This window comes from Porites lutea, chromosome 8 (genome assembly GCF_958299795.1).
Source record: "Porites lutea chromosome 8, jaPorLute2.1, whole genome shotgun sequence".
Taxonomy (NCBI): domain Eukaryota; kingdom Metazoa; phylum Cnidaria; class Anthozoa; order Scleractinia; family Poritidae; genus Porites; species Porites lutea.
In genome coordinates, this window is record NC_133208.1 from 17,203,762 (window position 1) to 17,219,388 (window position 15,627).

At 39.7% G+C, this 15,627-nt stretch overlaps 1 long non-coding RNA gene across 1 annotated transcript; it reads left to right on the forward strand.

Annotated features, from left to right (window-relative positions):
* Positions 1-10,856: 10,856 nt before the first annotated feature.
* On the forward strand, positions 10,857-15,427 carry LOC140945836 (uncharacterized). The gene is made up of 3 exons (XR_012166760.1): positions 10,857-11,031; positions 14,843-14,969; positions 15,382-15,427. It is a non-coding gene; the product is annotated as an uncharacterized lncRNA (long non-coding RNA).
* The last annotated feature ends 200 nt before the right edge of the window (positions 15,428-15,627 follow it).

The following is a 15,627-nucleotide window of genomic DNA, read 5'->3' on the forward strand; positions in this document are numbered from 1 at the left end:
GGTTTACCTGTCACGCTTTCATTGGTTTTCTTATGGGTTTGTTTATTCTACTTTGGTTATCAACAGGAAATTTGTTTAAGTCACTCCGAAAAGCGTGTGTAACTCTTATGGTCAGCAAGCCTAAACGTACCTACGTTTTACTTATATAACCTGCCAGTGTTTAGCACAAGTTGGGGAGAGAGTAGTTGAAATTAGTTACAGTTAGTTGTCTAGCACAATTCCTTAAGAGATGCTGTAAACAAAACATAAGAGCTCCTGTAAAGATTAAAGAACAACAAGTTGTAAACTCAGATACCTGGTACCTCTTCGCTCAGCGAGGGAGTTGCTCGTTAACCCCCTACACTAAACAAGGCCTATTTCTGACATGGAATCTCGACCTGGGCTGTTGTTTATGGCAGTATCCCAGGCCGGCTGCCGCCACTACTACGTGCATGCCCCGAAGAATAGCCTTCCCAGGTACCCTTTAAGAACCATTTAAACCATTAGACAATCCATACTACTAAAGGTTCCATTCCAGAAGTGAAGTGCTGCCCCAAGGTTGTTCATATTAGTTGATGTACAAGTTTTAAACAGGCGAACTAATGTAAATAAACACAAACAAATGCAAACAATGAATGCCCGAAGATTTTAATCAATCAACGAGCATTGAAAGCTATTTGAAATTACAGTGGGTATACAGTAATACCTCAATGATAATTATTCGTACTCTGTATGTTTCTAATATAAACACTGACTGTGTACAACTATTCGACTCGCTGTTTCATACCCCTCCTCGGGCAAATTACAGTTCTGCAGTTCGTTCGCCTCGTAGCATCATTCACCTTTTGAGTCAAGTAAAACTGAATGAAAAAAGTGGTGAACTACATTAGGAAGATTATCTACTGAAAACAACTCTTCTATTGATTGTCGGAACGGACGCTTTAAAACATAAATTGTCTTGTCCTGGATCGTCTTCAGTGTGTTCATGATCCAAAGCGATCCACGGCATTACAGACATTGTATTACCCTCGATTCCTCGCTAAAACCTAATGAATACTTCCCTTAATACTTAACTTTACACCAGCATGACAAGCTAATAAGTAACATACCGATACAGATATATAAGAAGAACTTTCCTTCAAACTCGCTACCGACTTTCTACTTCAAACCGGGCCCAAACAACAACACACCGAATGTCAAAGAACGACTGTTCCCAGATTTGAGTCTTTGAGTGCTAGAAACTCCGTAACAGGTTTATCTCAATTTACTTTAAGCGCTGTGTTCAAATGGAATTAAGAGGCTGTCTCAGTAAAAACCGCCCACTTAATTTCGAGTGAAAAATAATTTTGCCTGAAACTCTGGCAAGTGAAAGGCTTTATCGAGACTATAACTAATATAGGTTTGTTTTGATTCACAATAATTTTTTAGCCGCGCTGGGGGGACGCCGAGTATTTTATCCCGCCACGGCCATTTTGCACGTGTTGAAAACTGAAAATTTGGCATTTTTTGTGGCGCTGTAAAAAGTTTGATTTGCACCATCTACCAATGAATTTTATACCTATTTATAGGTAAACATCTTCATTTTTCCTGAAAGTAATAGTTATCCGCTAAATTTAGCTGGAAAGACGAAATCAAGCAAAATATGACCCCAACTAATTGCCTTAAAGCGAAAGGCCAAAAATGACTCTGTTTTAAAATCTTATTTCTGACGTCTGGGACATAGTTGAAAGCTCTAGACTAAATAGACGCAAAGATAGACCATCTGTTATTAATGATATACAAAACCCCATGTACGTTTTCAGTATTTTAAAAGTTATGACCGTTTGTATCATCGCGTTTGCGAGCTAATACGATATTTTCAGATTTAGCGTAACGGATCTATCTCAAGCAGATTTTGGCAAAAGTACCGCTTACCCAATTCATTACTGGCACTGACTCACAAATTGAGCCATATTCCAATTCCTGAGATGCCGGACTCCATAAAATTCCCGTAAGATGTGCTTTAGAAACTGCTGGTATGCGGCCATCTTTTTCTTAATCCCATGCTAACAATCCGAAGGATTAAGTTAACTGCAAAAATCGTGGACGAAGATCCTGCTAGTTGTAGACAATCCGAAGCTCAAAACACTTGAAACTCTGTCACGTTTCGAGCTAACTGGCTTGGTAAAACAACCGTTCAGAGGTGAAAGTTTGCTCCAGAACCAGAAAATCAACTAGGCAGGTCTCATTTTGGATCAGAAAATTGAGATTTCAGAGCTACAACCTCGAATAAACCTTCTATTCAACCGGCTCTGCAAGGTCAAATGCAGGTTGAAAAGTAAACCTGAAATGTTGAAACGCGGAAAATACGGAAAACCAAAAATGTGGAAATCCGGATCATCCGGAAATCGGCAAATCTGAAATCAATCAGAAGCCGAAGGCAATCCCAACAATTAGAGACAGCTGCATTCGTTTTGAGACACGTAAACGATAAAACCTTCCAAACCGGCGTAGCTGTTTGATTTTTACAGAACTGAAACGCAGTTCCACGATCGATTGCGTTTCGCAAATAGGCTCCATAAGAAACAGTAAATATCATTAACAGCTAACAAACATTCTATGTGCGCTAACATATCACACTTCTGACTAATACTTTACAGAAGTTGGCTATATATCGAAACTGAATGTGTCGAGACCTAGGAAACCGAGCCAGCTCGGTTGTCTGGGCTTATTAGTATAGAGGGTCCTTGAAAATCGCTTGTTAAGGGGGCATTCTGGTTGTTTTTTCGGGGAAAATGATGGTGATTTGGGAAAGAAATAAATAAGAGTAGCAGTTATTCCGCTAATGGGATCAGAGGCACTCTTTGTTGGAGTCTCTGGTATTAATTTTTCTTCTGACTATTCAATTCATATTTTAATTCCTAGCAACCCCCAACTCCAATCCGCGTTTCAACATTTCAGGTTTACTTTTCAACCTGCATTTGACCTTGCCGAGCCGGTTGAATAGAAGGTTTATTCGAGGTTGTAGCTCTGAAATCTCAATTTTCTGATCCAAAATGAGACCTTCCCAGTTGATTTTCTGATTCTCGAGCAAACTTTCACCTATGTACGGTTTTTTTACCGTCAATGAGTCGTTTGTACGGTGCCGGTAACTGCTGACTGACCTGTCGTAAATAATAATGAACAACCTCGGGAGGAGCAGATAATTGATGGCATCAGGCCACCCAGGCGTCTTGCCTCTCGAAATGCTGATTATATTCGGAGACTAGTTGAACAGTGATTCGACTGGTCAAGGGGGGAGTGTGTCGCGGAGTTTTTGTGTTACATTTCGTCGCGCCTGACATTTTTGGTCTTCCATGTAGGCGATCACGTTTGGAGCACGTGATCATGTGACATTTTGGACTGAGTAGTTTTTCGATTGAGAATAGATTTTGACGACAGTGCACCTTTAAGGGAATTTTAATTTTTGAGCTATTTTGAAAAAATAGCTCATATGTCAGTGATGTGAGAGTATGTATCTTTGTGGCTTTGTATGTTGGGATGTTTGTTGCAAGGGCCAATAAGGTTGAAGGTACTATGAGTTGATGCTTAGGAACCAATGAGATCTTGGCATCTATTTAAACATGGCATTGGTAAAGGTCGAACAACGGCACTTTGAGACCGTCATCTTGATCCTTCGCAATTTTTTCGCCTTTTATTGCGGGTACAGGTGTTTGGAAGCATTACATAAAATATCTTCATGATTCAAGCGTTGTGAACAGTGATGCAGCTGTTTAAAGGTTCATATTTTAGTGTGGATTCTGCTTCAAGACATTTGTGACCGATTCGGCTATCGTGAACGGTACTAGTTGTGTTTCACCCGCTTCAAGGTAGAGTATAAAAGATCATATATTTTCAAAGCTCTTCCTGTGAAGCAATAATTGATATTTAGATATGGCCTTTAATTTGAAAGTATGCGACCCATAAAATGTGGTTTTACAAGTTTGAAAGGCAGCTTATTTTTTAAAAGCTTTACCGAGTATTGTTAATTAGTAAACAAGCTTTAAAAATATTTTTCTCTCGCTTACAAAGTTCAACAGACCTTTTTTTTCGTTCCGGCAAAACAAAAAAGTAATAATAAGTGAACAACATGATACATCCTTCTTGCATACTAAGCATTATAGTTATTGCAACGTATTTTATTTAGTAAAGATGAGTAACTTAAGTAGAAACAATAGCGTCAGGGAATACAAGAAGCTAGTTGACACAATAATTAGATACTGTTTTATTGAGTGGAGTAACATGATATGAACAGAAATATATTTCGGCAGTTTGATAATTTTCTTGGAAGTTAATAAATGTTAGGCTGTTAACCTTGACATGGCATGAAACATAATTTAATTGCAGATGTTGTAATGAAGCCGAGGTTATTTCTTAAAATCGTTGAGAAAGTTTTGTAGTAAACAATTTGCGTTTTTTTTACGTACGAATTGTAAAAGGGCGAAAGACCAACATCTTCACGTGCAAATTGTGTGCATGAGTTATTTTTATAATTCTCTTTACTAGATTACCGTGTGATAACTCGAATTCCCTCTCGTATGAACAACGAAAGGGGGCAAAGTCCAACACTTTCACGTGCCAGTTGTGTGACTGTACATCTCATGCAGATTGGCTTTTCACAATAATAATAGTAACTTGAACGTATGAAGACCTGTTTCGTTTTGTAACCAATGCCTTAACAAAGGCTCTTGTCTTTTAAGAAGCAATAGCTTTTAAAACATGAAGAAATAAGTTGTTGCAGTTAAGGACTGTTTCACTGAGTAGAATCACACGTGAAAACCTCGTGAATTGTGATGATGCAACCATCTACCACAATGATAAGAATCCTGGTATTTCTTAACGACTCAATTCGATGAGTCACATTTTGGCTTAAGAAACTCCGAGGAAACCTTATAGTTTTCCTTCTAATCAACGTTTGGTGAGTAGATACTTATTTTACTTTAATAATCTGTTTAACTTGCACTAAATGTAACAGGGAAAGGCAGGGGAAAGTGAATATATAGCATGAGGATCGACGCATCCATGCGTTTCGCGTTTTCATTTATATACGGCAATACCCAATTTCGCACAAAAACCCAGTCTAAATTTAGGACGAAAAAGGTAGATTCATCACTCTTGGTAAGGTTAAACTGAAGCATTAAAGTCACACTAAAGCATTCAAAATAGCTCATGCACGTTTAACGTGCCTATGTTTGTCGAAGACTAGTGTTCGGTTTTGAAGTCCGAATGTTTTGGCAAGTGTATCGGTTTTGAAGCCCGCTACTGTTGGAGTCCTATTGGTTTCGAATAAAATCTATCACATATGTTTTGTAAAATATATTTGTATTTGCTACAGAGTGCTGGATTCTACGCACAATTTAAACTGGTCTCCAGCTGGGGGATATTGACCTCGGAGACTGAGCACAATTTCACACGGAGAGGCTGCGCCCAGAGGCCCAGCCCCTTACCCTTTCATACACCAGTTTCTGACAGAAAAAGTACCCCTTTCGAATCACATTTTGTTAATGTAACAAATGATACCCCCTTCACGTACAGAAAGTTGTCTTGTGTTTCTGACAGGTATAAAATACACCTTTTAGGTCCTTCCGCAGACCGCAATGACAGATTTTCCTACCTTATTTTATAAATCACCCAGTGAAACCCCTAGCCTTTCATATACAGGAATTCTGAAAAAGGTACCCATTTGGGCATAAGTCCACTTTTAATCTAAGGTGTCTACTCAGTGTGAACTATTGATCCTCCGAATTTGCAGTTTCCAATATTTTGTGGAGGACAAGTAATCTGAAAGATTTATAATCAGCTTGTCCTTGCTTTCCTTGTATTTTTTTTTTTCACATTGCCTTTTTTTACACAGCTTCTATTGTTTTATCAGCAATAGAATTTTAGGAGTTTAATAGACATAGAGTCAGCTAGGTTACGGGCTAAGTATTGCTAAGTCTTATAAAATAGTGCTAAGTATCAATCAATAGGCAGAAAGTTGAGTCTTGGTTTGGGTGAGCTGATGAAGTTGATCCCTCGGTTGTCACGGTGATGTTACTAACCAGTTGGCGCGAATGTAGAAAATCTTGTAAGTCCCACATTCCAGTCAGCAAAACCTACAAGCCTGAAAATGGTATTTTTGAGCTTTTAATGACGTTTAGTTTTTCTTATTGGCCTTTTTCGAATCTTATACTTCGATTATGATCATCTACAGAACGAAGCTTCTATTTTTGAAGAAACAATGCTTTAAAATGGCTCTAAAAACGCCGTGGTATTGGTCTACCTGTTTTTACGTTAGTCGGAGGAAGAGGACTCTTTTCTTAGAGGAATTTTGCCAATCATTATAGCTTGCATTGTTTTTTTTGCTGTTTTTTTTGTTTTTCTTCCCACCCAGCATAACTTTTCCAGTGCTGTGAAGACTCGAAAAGTAGTGTAGGGTTTCTGTGGTTTAAAGGTCAAATGAACCAAAATTTCGACATTTTTTATTTTAGTTCAGTTCTAGTGAAATGTGTTTAATATGAACCAAATGAACATACTATGAAGTTTCAGCTTAATTGAAGCAAGTATCTCCGAGATATTCGCAATTGAAAATTGCTATTTTTTGGCCCTTATCTTCGTAGAGCGGTCGGAAAAATTGTCGGAAAAAACAGCTTGTGACGTCAATGTTGGTCAGGTGAAAAAAAGGGGGAAATTCAAAATAGAGTTTTTCGAGTCGAATTGGTGCAGAAGTGGTTTGTGCGGCCATAAACCTGGAAAGAACAGGCAATTTGTCTTCAAAAGTTGCAAGCTGTGGTTATAGCCTTCTTATTATTTAATTTTCTCGAAGAATACATCATAGTAAATAGGACTTTAACGACATTTACTAATTTCCTTGAGTTGTACTGGAAATGTGCGTGCGTAAGTCCGATTTTTTTCAAGATGCATTCACAAAATGTTTCCAGTTCCTGGATATATAAGTTCCGGAGCTCCATCGTGGACACAGAAACAAAATATCTTTGTATAATAATCTGCCCAAAGAAATTCAAGGTTGCCCACAATGTGTTTGAATTCACTGAACTTTGTTGCACTCGAGCTGATATTTTAAAACCCACGCTCGATCGGACACTTCTAGCTTCGCAGAACACTAAAATATGAACAAAATCCTCAATGTAGAAGTTTTGGCGTTGATATGTGGGCAGAAAAAGAGTTAATCTTTATCTAGTAAATCTTCCCCAAGATCGTTTTCAAAGCAAGCATAGTATATTAAACTTGATCGTTTCGCGCAGATTAATTTGTTTTGTGTTGTCAAGTTAAACGTGCATAACACCTGTTAAAAACCTACGCGTAAGTAAGGTTTCCTTCAAACAAAGTTAAAGTTGCATTATTGTAAAAACTTCTTTCCAATTATGTATAAGATTTAATTACCGATTGAGGTCACTTTAAGGACCACAGACGCCACTTTAAGCTGGCAAACAGATGCGACAAGCAAAGAACAATTCCATCACGCATAAAATTCAGCTTAAGTGAACTAAAAAAAGCTTCAATAAGGTTGCAAAAAAACATAAGACTTAAGGCTCTTATACCTGATGACAAAGAAGAAGTGAATTTTCTGTACGGAAACAACCTACCTAAAGATCTCAAAAGCAAAAGATCAGTTGCAAGCTTGGCAGCCCAACCATGATTCCGACTACTTAGCTAGATTAGCTACTTTTTTTTAGTAATAACTGGTCCATGCGAGGGTACGGTCTTCATTTAAGCAAATTAAACTCAGCAAACTGAATCATTAGAAAGTACAGAAAACTGCGCATAAGAATTTGTGTTGCTCGCTCCAGTCAAATCCAGCTCCAGCAATTGTTTACCGGCAAAGAGTCGATTGTTTTGAAGTCACTGCCGGCAGTTGTCGTTCTCCGCTACTTCACAGCGAGTGAAAGGAAAATTTGCGTACAGGAAGATTACAAAACTATGTAATTAAAACTGAATAAACCAAAGGAAAAAAACTCTGACCATTATTACTTGAGCAACAGAAAAATGATCAAAGTAGTCTTTTCTTCTCGACTAAGCTTGCTGGCCTTCTAAAGTTCCGAGGAAGTTTTAAACGCTCAAGTTTGTTGGCCTGTGTACAGACGTCCCCCCCCCCCCTCCCCTCACGAAAAATCGGGAGAAGAGACGTCTGTGAATCGCCGACGATAATCGTGTTCCCGTTTCCCGGAATGTTGGGGACAGCCTCTCATTGGTTGTAATGTTAATGACATGACGCAAATAATTTCCGGTGTTGTGATTGGTGAATGAACCTCAGAATAGATTCCCCGGGGAAAAGTTGAGCCTCTGAGGACAATCACATTTATTTACCGGTATTTGTATTTCGGCTCTCTCGAAAAGGCATGAGAAGTTAAGACCACCGATATCTGTTGCACCGGTTGCGGTATTGTAAATAAAAGAGAAGGCATACAAAATCCAACGTTAACAGCCAAGACAGGTCAAACTTACCCCAAAAAGATTGTATTAATGAATTGATTATTTGAAAAAAAATGAATCCGTTAGTCGTTTCCGCAACTGGTGTCAAATTTAAATCGGCATTCCTGTATGCGCAATGACGGTGAAGATTTTAAGAGAACTTCTCTGCATTTGATCAGATTAAAAATCTTTGAATGGATTAAATGTCTTAGAAGACATTTACATCAAATTCAGGGAAATTGAGCTGGTAGAAATTTCGTAACTGAATCGCGTGTGAATTCACAGCTCATTACGCATGCAAGAATGCACAGAGAGATGAATCTGAAATCTACAACTACCAACGGTTCAACTTTCGAATAATAAAGACATTAATGGCATCTTGGGAGGTACGCTTGACCTGGTTTAACTGTAATCAGAGGTCTTATATCTGGATTTTGGGTGGACATTGCTTGAAGATGTTCGGCTAGCCTGTGCACAGACGCCAGAGCTATTTTTCGACCTACATGTGCCTTTTCAACTGTCAGCGAAAATATAATTTATGCAAATGTATACCGTCTCCTCTCCCGATTTTTCCTGAGGGAGGGGGGACGTCTGTACACAGGCTAAAGTTTGTTCACTCGCAGGCGTTAGCATTACGGTTCTTTGACATAAGACAAGGATAACGCTGGTTCTGCAAAGCTAAATAAATCTGGGAATGTAAAAAAACTAACCGTAACTAATAGTAACAGAATACAAGCGGGTTTTAATTCAGTCCGGCGAAAGAAGGCGAAGAACTGGACACAAAATCAATTCACAAATCGAATGCACAATTCTCAGAAAAATACAAACCTCTTTGGAAATGTTCAAAACGTTTTATTCCTCCTCAGACTGACGGATGATCTGTTTTTACTCTAATATTGGTTGTTCTGAATCCAAAGTAATTTTCAAGTGACGAAAAAACAACAACAACAACAAAAACAAAAAAAAAGCCTTTACAAGGAGCAAAGGTTCGCACCTCGTGTATTTCATTCAGTCTCAGTCAGAACTCTCACAGAACGAGACAAACAAACGGAGGCGATAAGGGATGCACAGAAACTTGCGCAGAACGTTTTTCCGCCCTGAAAGACCAACTTTGACGTCACGTAGTCTCCAGTCTATCACGCGGCCATTTCAGAAACGTTTTCGTGAAGTTTTCGGAAATGATCGGATTTTGATCTTTTATATTTCTATAAAGGCTTGGGAAGAAAAATCTTTACCCAAATCTCACTTAGGATGGTTCTTTTTAGTGTTTGGTGAAGGTAAAGCGACAAAAGAAAATATGTCAATTTTTTGTTTCATTTGACCTTTGAAGGGGAATGGGTCTGAGAGGGTGTCACAGCGTTTTGGGCATCCCCATGCCCATATCCCTAGCGTTTTGGGCATCCCCTTCTCATATTACTGCAGCGTTTTGGGCATCCCCCGGTACCCTCCCGGGATGCCCAAATCCCTAGTGTTTTGGTCATCCCCTCCAAAACAATTTGGGATTTCGCGGGAAAATCGAAAACCTTTTAGAGATGGATTCCGCTAAATATACAAATCTGTTCCAGTATCTTAAAAATAAGGTTTATCCGGAAGGCTTTACAAAGCAAGACAAAACAACTCTTAGAAAATTCGCCAAAAAGTTTGAGTATGACTCAAAATTAGAGTCCTTGTTCTACGTGGCCAAGGAGAAGGATGGCACAGCGCTTCGACGACTTGTGATCGCCGAGGAAGATAAAGCGAGGGTCTTCGAAGAGTGCCACTCTGCTCCTTTTTCTGGACACGCCGGCCGCGATAACACTCTGAGAAAAATCAAAGAGCAGTTTTACTGGCCTGATTACTACAAGGACACGATAGAAATGGTTAGTGACAATTTTTTTTTATTTGCCAATGCACCCTCTTGATCGTGTTTTTAAACCCGCGTTGATAATCGAAAACATACGCTAAACTTCTTCTGTTTTCAGTGTTCTTTGAAAGGGTGAAGCATAATTGCATCTTTTGGTAGGTTGTCAAAGGGCATTGTAAACCGGACTGCTTCTTATAGATCCCGTTTGTTATTGTTTTATGTGAAGCTAAAGATCAGAAGTTATATTTCTGAAGGGTCAAGATGACAGATTTTCTGTCAGTTGACCTAAGTGTGGCCTTGAACATCCGTTTATGTTACACCGGCTGTCACGCCCCTGCGCCAAGTACAACATCTCTTCTAGTGATAGCCTGTGAACAGGCCTTTGGTCGAGCGGGTTATTATAACTACATTTTCAGTGTTTGTTTGTTTGTTTGTTTTGTTTTCACTAGTAGTCGTTTTCTTCTCCTTAGATAAAGCGTTGTGACCGGTGCCAGAGAAATGTACCGGAAGTGAAGGCCTGCGATGTTTTGCACCCTGTGAAGGTTGTTCCCAAGGTGTGGTACTTGGTCGGAATTGATTTAATAGAAGCCCCTACAACATCTCAAGACGGCAACAGATTTCTTTTGACACAGACGGATTACTTTACCGAGTACGTGGAAGCTACACCACTGCCCGACAAGAGTGCTGACAAGGTGGCTAAAGGTCTCTACTCCACGTACTGCAGGCATGGAGCGCCAGTGCACATAATTTCAGACCAAGGAAGGGAATTTGTGAACCAGGTAATTCAAACTATAGAATTACAATGATATTACATTTATTTACAATTCAATTAAATTTAACATCGTATGTTTGCAATCAATTAAAATGTATAGACGTTATTACTAAGAAAAACATATTACGTGTAAATACTTACCCTTGCTTGCCTCAAAATCCAAGTCTAATAATAATAGTGATAATGGTAATGATGGTGGTGATGATGATGGACATCCATTGCTTTTGGGAACCCCCGTGTCCAAATCAACAGTGACATGGGTATCTCCAGCAGAAAAGTAGAATAGAACGTTCTGAGATTTATCTGCGTTAAATGCATTGTATATTTGTATTGTTACATTATATATAACCATTGCAGGTATCTGAAAGGTTTCTTTCCAAGTTTAATGTTCAACATCGAATTTCATCGGCCTACCACCCTCAGTCGAATGGACTGGACGAAAGAACCAATCAATCGATCAAAAGGTATTTTTTTTACAATATAAAATATGTATATATTTATACCACATTTACAGAGATAAACGTTCTGGCAACAGTTCGAAACAACAACAACAACAGCAACAAAGACGGGTAAACAACACTTACTCTGGCTGAAAAGCACTTTTTTAAATTAAAGATGGCAGGTATGCGTGATACATATGCTCAGTCCAAAGTGGATTCCATGCAGTTCAAAATTTACTTCTTGGCACAATTGCTCGATTTTCAAATGTCTTCTTGTAAAACTAAAACCGAGTTATGTGCATACTAAGCAGGTACACGCACACAAAGCATAGATGGAAGTAGGCAGAGTAACATTCAGATCGACGCAATGCAAGCCTTTCAATTTACAGGAAATGAATAGCAATAGGACTAACTGAACAGCAGCCGTTCCTTTAGGACTCTTAGGAAAGTAATGGAAGAGAGGGGAGACCGCTGGGATGAATACATTGAAGAAGCATTATTCACAACCAACTCAAATGTGTCGACAACAACAAAGCACAGTCCCTTTTTTTTATGTTTGGACGAAAACCCCGGCTTCCATTTGAGGTGGAGAAAAACAAACAAGAGCTACAAGATTCTGATGTCGTGCCTCTTATAGAAGCCCTTAGCAGTGAAGAACGAATACTTGAACATGTTAACGACATGTCAAATATGCGAGACGCGTTGTTTCCTGTTGTCGATGCAAATATTAAAGCAGCACAGAAAAAACAACAGGAACAGTACATAAAAAAAAGAGGTCATCCTGTTTGTCCTTTTAAGGTGGGTGATCAAGTGTTGCAACGAAACATGATACAAAAGACCAAGAAGGGCCACAAATTTGACGACCAATGGCTCGGCCCCTACCGCATGACCGAACTTAATGCAGAGAAAAGCACCTGCAGGCTCTCCAAGGAAGCAGAAAAAACCTTGTTAAAGTAGTGTCCATCAAGCACATCAAACGGTACTTGATGCCTTGCCAAAGTGACTCTGTTATTCCAGATAGTTCATTGAGTTCAGTAAAAGACAACAACGTGCAGTCTGCAGCGGATAAAGATCTCAGCCCTCCCGTGATCAAGCCAGAATCTAAACGTCGTGTGCCAAAGCCAACAACAGATAAAACATGCTGTACTCCCGTAGAACGACGACCTGGTAAAACGTCACCAACTAGTGCCCTAAAACCATCTGCAAAGAAATCTGCGACCAAAGGAGACCGTGAGGTAAATACCTCTTACCAACCGAGTTGGAGGTCCGTACTGTAAATTACGGACCGACTTTCTTCCCGTTGATTTATGGCCGAAGTAAGAAGCACGCCGGCCATAAATCAACAGGAAAAAACTAGGATCCGTAAACAACCGTAGGACTTCATTCAACCGAGAAAGATAAGGTTAGTAAGATATTTATTATACCTGTGAAGTTAATTTTGCGCACTGGAAGGAAATTTTAAAATTGAGTGAGCCGTACAGTAGAATACGGCCCGCAAAATTGACCAATCGCAGCTTGCGTACTACATGAGAGATATAATAAGACTTGTTACATTCATGTCAGTTTCGTGTATAGATTAGCCTACGTTTAGAAAGGACATAAATGTGTCGGCCACTAAAATATACTGTAAGTACACTTTTTGCTGACCTGTCATGAGTTGAGCCTTTATTTCGGATGTCGTTCAATTTTATAGTCTATGTTGTGTGTTTGTATCAGTATACTACTGTTGACAAGCCATCGACATCCGTGTTGTTATGGAAAACATTTTCTTCTCTATTTGTGCATTTTCTTGAAGGTCAACATCAGTGAGCAGGAAGCAGCCTCTTCCCTTGCAATGAACATGATGCCCGTTGCAAAACAAATGCGCGATGAGGAAGCCCTTAGGAGGCGGATGTCCCAAGATCACGTAATCAAGAGTAGGAGACCCAACGGTGACTGCGCGTGTGAGCTTATGTGCAGATGGAAGACTATCCATGCACTCAAGGCTTCTGGGCACTTTCTTTCGAGAGAGAAGTTGCATGAAGAAGTATCCGACGCGGAAGTCGCCCTAATGAGGCAGGCAATAGCAGGGGAACAGCAACAACAGGTTCTCGAAAAGGGGAATGCTAAGTGGAAAATGGATATCAACACCGACATCAACGAGAAGATCATGGAGCGATACCACATTTCCCTTACTTGGCTGAATATTAAACGACTTCAGTTTCCACTTAATCCTGACGACAAACGTATCACTGCAGAAGCTACTTCTTCTAGAACGGACGAGTTCACACCTGGTTGGCTCAACGACGAGGTAATTACGTATGGTGTCTCTTGCCAGTCGTACCTTTTGATTGACAGGCATGATGAAAGTAATATGAATGTTTTCTTATTCTAAAGATCATCCACTTCTATACTTTGCATTTCTTGAAGAAGTGGCCTTGAAGGCGGTAAGTGCAATGGTCAAACTATAAAAGCAACCGCGACCAGTGTACATTGATTATATCGGGATTTATATTACTGACAATTTCATTACTTGTTTACACAGGGACGAGGCATTGCTCATTTCTCGTCGTTTTTTTACAAGAAACTGCAAGAACAGAATACACAGGATATTGTGCGTTGGCGAAAAAACAAAGTAAATGTTACAGTTGTCTGGTTTTAAAACGTTTCGTATGTTAGTTACGTAACAGGCATATATTGCCATATTGGTCAGGTAATTCATGAATGGGTTTGTGACATTCTCTCTTAGTACTACTTAATACTTATTGTACCGAACACATCTTTGTAGGTGAAAGTAACTGAAACAAGCAAGATCATTTTTCCAGTTCACGTTCAGGGCAATCACTGGTGCCTCGGGGTAAGAGTGTTACACTGATACAGTCTGTAGTCGGGGGGGGGGGGGGGGGGGGACTCCGCATATGAAAGTGGTGGGGATGCTCGTCGTTTCGCTTAGAGGTGTAAATTTCGGATTTTGGTCTCATTTAGGGTGTTGCAGAACCCCGCATTCTTGGAAACTGGTATGTTTCCTTCAAGTGTTTGCTTGAGATAACGTACCAGGACAACTGTCAAAAAAGTATTTGTCATGAAACCGGACGAAAATTGACATGGCATGTATTTATTATCTCATTCTTTGCTTTTCTTATTCTAGATTATTATGTACGAAGCAAGGCAGATTGTGTTTTATGATCCACTAGTAGAAAGTGGCAGTCACAGATCCGATTTCTTCCTCGATATCAGGTTTGGTTAATGAGATGTCCATTAATAATATCATTCTTTCTCCTGTGATACTGCGTGAAGAAGTTATCAACAGCAATTCGGGTCCATTAACGGACATGGGAGTAGAAATCGAAAATTAGTGGCAAAACTTAGTAACGAACGCCCACTTACATTTATTTATAGGACCTATCTTAAGGCCAAGGCGAAAGACGAGGGATTGGATGGTTCTTCAGTTGATAGCTGGTCAGAGAAGATTTGGAGCGACCCTGTCCAGGCCGACAGTCAAAGTTGTGGAGTGTTAGTGTGCATGGTGAGTGCGCGTAGCTCTCTCAGCTACTTTTATCTATTGAAATAGAAGTGCTCTATTTTTTTCGGGACCTATCCAGTTTTTATTTCCAGTAAATAGTAAATGTAGCAATAATTAGAAGGTAACTGTAAAAAAAAACACAAATCTGTGTCTGGTCGCTCTCAGTCCTGTTTCCTCTAAGGTCCTCTATGTTCCGGTATCGAGTTCCTTCTATTCTACTTCTATACGGTATATTTTCTTTACTTGTCATGGAAGGGGTGGGGAAGGGGGAGGGGAGAGGTGGGGAAGGTATGATGGGGCGGAGGACTCCAGGGTCCTCCAGAACTGAATTAAGTATACTTTGCTACTGTAGTGATTCTCTGATTGTTGCTTAATACCACCCCAAACTAATCTCGTTAATCACTTTTCTCTCTAGGTGGCGCAAAGCGTTTGCGAGGATTGTCACCTTCAATTGAGTGCGGTAATTAAGCGAAAGTATGACGAAAGTAAATTTTGAGGTAAAATTTTGAAAGTTTTCTTTTCGCATTCTAGATCGACCCATTATTGATGAGGGCTCTCATGGCACGAAATGTCCTGACTTGCCGTGCAATCCTAGGGTGTCATCAGTAAGAGAAATAGGCGGTTACTCACCTACAACCGTTATGATAATTCCTGTTCCTGA